Source organism: Halichoerus grypus, chromosome 2 (assembly GCF_964656455.1).
Source record: "Halichoerus grypus chromosome 2, mHalGry1.hap1.1, whole genome shotgun sequence".
NCBI lineage: Eukaryota > Metazoa > Chordata > Mammalia > Carnivora > Phocidae > Halichoerus > Halichoerus grypus.
Window position 1 is genome coordinate 208831300 of NC_135713.1, and position 6000 is coordinate 208837299.

The following is a 6000-nucleotide window of genomic DNA, read 5'->3' on the forward strand; positions in this document are numbered from 1 at the left end:
GGTGGTCAGAGAGCCCTGGGAAAGTGCAGGCCATCCTCGGCCCTGGGGGCAGGTTCCGGCAGCCCGGCCTCCCTTGGTGGTCCCCGCATCCTGGAGTCTGAGCCTGGATGTGTTGGCAGGTGGTAGGAAGGCCGTAGCTGGGGTCAGAGCTGAGAGAGCAGCTGGGCTGGGCAGCTGCTCGGGCTTCAGAGAAACCCGAGGGAGAACACCCCGCTGGATTTGGCACCAGCAGGGGCGTGGGGTGCAGCGCAGAGGGTGGTGAAGCCCGGGGTGTGGGGGGCAGGTGGCTAGCTGCCAGCCTGCACGTTTCCTTCGGTGAGGGGCCAAGGGTGTTCGGTTCTGGCCACGTTCCTGCTCTTCCGGATGGACCCTCGCCTGCTCTGTCCACAGCAGGTGCTCAGTGAATGCAGCTAACAGGCGATAGGGTCTCCAACCCTCTTCCCGTAGCAGGGAGGCTTCTGCGCAGGGCGACCTCCCCCAGCCCCTTCTCCCTCTGGAGGTGGGCAGCTGGTGCAAAGGGGGGTGAGGGACGGCAGGAAACTTCTTGAAGTGACAGACAACATTTTCCTTTTTGACTAATGAGCTCCCGAATGGGGCCAGAGTAAATTAAAGTTAATTACAGTAAATTAGGACAGTAAATTAATATATACCAGGGATACTTTTGTTTGTGATCACCAGTAAAATAATCAATACGATAGTAATCAGAAGCAGCTCTGCCCGTCAGCCCCAAATTAGCAGTTCTTTTCTCTTCCGTTCTTCATCTAAATCACGAAATGACTCCTTCCCTCGTTGTCGTAAGAACCCCTCGCTTTCCCCACGTGAGCAGGACATTCTTCTGGTCGCTCCGGAGTCTGCGCTCCGCGAGTTGCAATCCTGAGACCCCCCAATAAAGGCCTGTGTTCTTTTTCATTTTTGCTTCCATTTCTGTGTTGACAGAGGCAAGCGTGTTTTCTGGAGAATTAAGAGTCAGGTCTGCTTCATAAAACACACAAACTCCTCACAGAATTCGGTGTGTCGCGTCTGTCAGGGCATCTCGGGACCTGAGGGTCGGGGTACGAGCCGTGGCCCCACACCCCGGGCTTCCTTTGGCGCAGAGCTCTGGGACCCCGTCCGGCCGGCCTGGGCTCTCAGCCCTTGGGTCGCGGCGACACCGACGCCCACGCTTCCGTGTGAATATTCGCTGCTGCGTTTTAAATGAATCTGATATTTTCAACCGTTATGTGTGTCTTAGTTTAAATGTGCTTCTCGGGGATGGTGTATAGCAGATTTTTATTTCTGTGATTTGTTTTTTCAGCCAGAGAAGACATCCTCCGTATAATTATAAGGAAATTCATTTCATTACATGGTTACCTGGATTTTATACATTGCTATTTCTAGACTTCTAGCAGATGCTCTTTTAACAAAGTACAATCAGTGATATTTAGAAAATATCTGAATGCGTTCACAACGTGACGGCTTTGAGCCTGCCAGCTCGGAGTCTGGTCCGGGGCCACGAGGGCCCCCGCCGGCAGATGCCTGGGGACTATAGGTACCTTTCCGGTGGCACGCAGGCTGACTCAGAACTTACATCTCTACTTATATTAAGATAGAGCTTTAATGCGCGTCTCCCTCCACCCCTCTCCCCTGCGGAGTGTCTGCCACTTAGCTCCCATTTTGCCGTTGGATTTTCTGAGCACTTTGCAAGCTGTGTGGGCGCCGCACCTCGCTGGTTCACCTGACGGAGGGTTTGACGAGGTTCAGAGGCTAGAGGGGTGTGTGCACGTTTGCTCCTGAGGGAGAGGCCTGGCCAGGGGCGAGGAGTCACCTCGGATGAGGGAATTTCCACTCTTGCTCACCCCTAGCTGGCATGTGCGGTGGGGGCCGTGGGTCCTGGGTGGGGAAGTCGCCCCTTGTCAGAAGCCAAGCTGGCGATGGGCGGAGGGCCTTGGACAGAGCGGCCGGCTCACAGGGAGCCCAGCCTTCTGCCCCACGCACCCTGAGACGCCTCTGGGAGGTGGGCGAGACCCTTGGGGGTGACGGACGGGGTGGCGGTGGGAGGGAGGTCTGCGCTCCTGTCCTTTCCCAGATCAGGCCTTCCCTCGCAGGTTCCAAGGGAGTGGAGCCTCAGTGGTTGTGCCCAGAGGGCAGAGTCAGCCCAGCCATCTGCTTTCTGCTGTCCCCTCCGTCCTGTGGGCCCATCACACGGCCCCCAGTGGCACCCAGGTTTCTGGGAGCTCAGGGCTGGTCCGATGGATGGCTGTCTGTCCATCAGGATGTCTGTGACCCTCAATCCTTAAATCAGAAGGAGTTGGAAACATCCTCGCTTGCTCTGCATAAGGATGCAAGCGCTGGGTGTGAGGCCGAGGGCTAGACAGGGGCCAGGTGGTCGGAGGAGGCCCCTGCCCATCCAGGCAGGCCTTCGGGTGGCTGCCATCTGGGGAGGGGAGACCATTTTGCACGTGGCCCCTTGTTGGCAGGTCTGAGTCTCAGGCTCGGCAGTGTTGGGGCTGGGGGCCAGCTTGCACTGACCAGACCCACATCGCCAGAGGATGAACGCCCTGGTGAGCCTCTGCTGGCTTCCGCCGTGCTCTGCCTTAGAAAAACGTGTGCACGTGAAGGCACACATAAACAGCAAGTGGCAGGATCCTGGCGGCAGCGGTGGCCTCCCTGTGATGGCTGCAGTGGGGCTCTGTGTTCATGCCACAGCCAAACCGGCGGGGGCCGGGGGCTCTGCTCAGAGAAGGGGGTGGGGGGCTGGGGCTCTGCTCAGAGAAGGGGGGCCGGGGGGGCCGGGGGCTCTGCTCAGGGAAGGGGGTGGGGGGGCAGGGGCTCTGCTCAGGGAAGGGGGGTGGGGGCTGGGGGCTCTGCTCAGAGAAGGGGATCCGGGGGCTGGGGGCTCCGCTCAGAGAAGGGGGGCCATAGTCACAGCCTCTGCAGGGGGACCTCGCTCCACACGGTCACAGTCACAGGGACTCAGGCTGACCGAGAGACCCCTCCATCGGGCGACAGCGCCATCTCCCCTGTGGCCCCCGCGGCTGCCGTGGGGAACCCACACTTGGGCTCACCTGCCTGGGCTGCAAGGCCCCCTCACTTCTGCCAGGGCCCTGTCACCTGTCTGTAGGGCATCTGCCGGGGAGCATGCTGTCTCCTTCCAGCCAGCAGATCTAGACGGACGCTTTGTGCTCCTAATGCACCAACGGAACCTTGTCTGTTTCTTTTTCCTTCTTTCGTGTCATCTTTGCCTGAACAACTTTGGGCACGAGCCTCACCTCGGACTCTCAACGGCCCGCCTGTCCAGTGACAGTGACCACTGCCACTGCCCGCGGCCAGGTGAGGACTGGAGAGCCGGTGAAGCTCCCTCATTGGCCACGGAGCGGGGAAGCTGTGGAGAAGATGCTCACACGCAGGACAGACCCTCGCTGTGGCCACCCAACCAGCTGGAGGAAGGAGGACATTCTCACATAGGAATTCCCCCCCAACTTTTAAGGGGAAGGAGGAGCATCCCTCCCCGCCCCAGCAGCCACGCACTGACCACCGCCCCTCCCCCAGCAGCCACGCACTGACCACCGCCCCTCCCCCAGCAGCCACGCACTGACCACCGCCCCTCACCCCCCAGCAGCCACGCGCTGACCACACCCGCAGTCAGCCCTTCTCCAGTGAGGGAAGGACCCTTCCCAGTTTCCTCCTAAACACTGATCAAGCGGACCTTCCCTATCTCTTCAGACTTGCCCATGGCTCCCCATTGCGTGGACAGAATTGCACTTCCTCTAATGTTCCTGAATAAACTCATTTTGCTGGTAAAATAACTGGCTATTTTATTTTTAAGGTTAACAAAACCCCCTCAGGAAAGGACCTCTTTGCCTTCCCCCAGGACCCCCAACTTCTCCTGGTCCCCCTGCTTCACACGTCCTGACTGTCGCCCCAGGACGGGGGTACACAGCCCATCCTACAGGGACTCTGGGGCCTCAGGGACCATGGGCCACCTGCTTAGGTTACTTTAGGGACCGTAGGGGAGACTTTTATTCTTTTCAGAATGGGGTTTGGACCAGCGATTAAGCCGTCTACACAGGCGGGAGTGACAAGGAATGCAGTCATGTTCTTCTATGGTGTTCTTCGGGATCCTTTCAGACCTTCTTTATGCAAAGAAAATCAAAGAAAAATATATTCTTGTCCACTCGCAGCCCATCGTTGACAAAGGCAGCCGGTGAATCCTGCGTGGAGAACCGACTTTCTGGAGCAGCTCTCCTGGAGCGGCCGGCGAAGGTGGGGCGCACCCTCTCTCGTGGACCGAATGGGGCTGGGCCGTGATGGGCCTTGGGCCTATTTCCCACCTTCGTCACACGAGTCAGCCCTGACAGACACGCGGGTTCCTTATTTTCCAGGTCACGAGTGCGGTTTCAGGACAAAAGCCGGAGTGGGGCAGCTGACCGCCTCTGCCAAGGGGCGCACTGTGGTGGTGACAGGCTGTCAGATGACTTTTATTTTTAAAATGAGCCCCAGCTGAGGGGACACGGAGGCGCCCAGCCTGTGCGGGTAGGACACGTGCGAGCTAGACAGCTGGTGTGAGCGACCCCATCTCCCACCTGCCCACACCTTGCGCACCTGGCAGCCACAGAAATGTGGGAGATTTCCATTTCCAGCGGTAGGACCAGCTCTGCAGGCAGCTGCGGACGCCTGGAGACGGAGGGGGAGGGGCCAGCTTCAAGGGCTCGCTGGCGACCGGAGCTCCTGGGCCACCACCCAGACACGCTGCGTCACAGCACCGGCGTGTGATTCCCAAAGGACGTTTATATCGTTTTTCTTTCATTAGAGCTCACTTCTGATCTCGTGTTTCCTCATACCGTCCTGTCCCACTGTGGGAATTGGCGTCCGGGTTTCCAGTTTACTTCTGCGGCCCAGGGATCGGAAGGATGAAGAAGATACGAGAGCCTGAGGCCCGAGGCCTCCCACCAGGGACCTGGAGCTGGAGGGGCCGGCCCCCACCTACCGGCCAGTCATGGAGAGGTCCCCTCGGTCCCCTCCACAAATGGCTCATGAGATCCCTGGGGCCGGCCCGTGCCACCCTGGCCACCACCTTGTCACTTGGTGCCGCTCTCCGCCCCACCTCGCCCGAGCCCACATCTGGTTCACCTTCCTAAAGCTCATTGTCGGTTAGCAAACCAACAGTTTTATTCTTCAAAAAATATATACCAGATCGGTCAACTTACAGTACAGGTGAAATAAATGGAAGTTGTCTTCCTTATATTCAAAAACCCAGCCTTGAGTTAGAGGGAAGCAGCTGATAGTAAAACGGGCGGGGCACCAAGCAAACCTCCCCCCTGAACCTCGATGGCTTCTCCTCCCTGCGCCATCGGCAGAGCGCCTGGGAGACCCAGAGCAGCCCCCACACCGGGGACGGGAAGGTTCGGGGACGGCCGTCTACACAGTGGCCCGTTGCACTCATCGAGATCCCGCTCAGCGAAGAAAACCAGCTGTGAAATAGCATCCCCTGTTCTGAAGTGTGCGCGTGTAAGCCGACGTGGACGGCGCCTGTCACCTGCACCAGGTCCTGTTCCGTGGCCCGGCTCCCCTGCACCCTTCCATCTCTCTAAGCCAGACGCCCGAATGCTCGGCCTTGGCTGGTCCGTCCCGCCGGCGCCCGTGGCCTCTCTGGCCCCGGACTCCTCCTCGGCCCCCGCCCCGCCGCGTGCTCTTCTCCCGGCTCCAGGGGCACCTCGGGCACCTGAGGGAATGTGTGTTGAGCAAAGGCCACCTTGGGCACGCAGGGCGCGGTTCCTGCAAAGGTTCGACACAGAAGCACCGCGTGTGGGATCCAGCAGTCCCACCCCGGATTCACCCAAACAAAAACTTGTTTGAGAACATTCACAGCGGCATCGTTCATTATTCCACCAAAAGGTGCAGAAACCTAAATGTCTATCAGCCGACGAGTGGATGAACAACGTGGTCATCCGTACGATGGACTGTCCTTCGGCCCCAAACAGGAGTGAAGCGCCAACACCGGCTTCTGCGTGGATGAGGCGC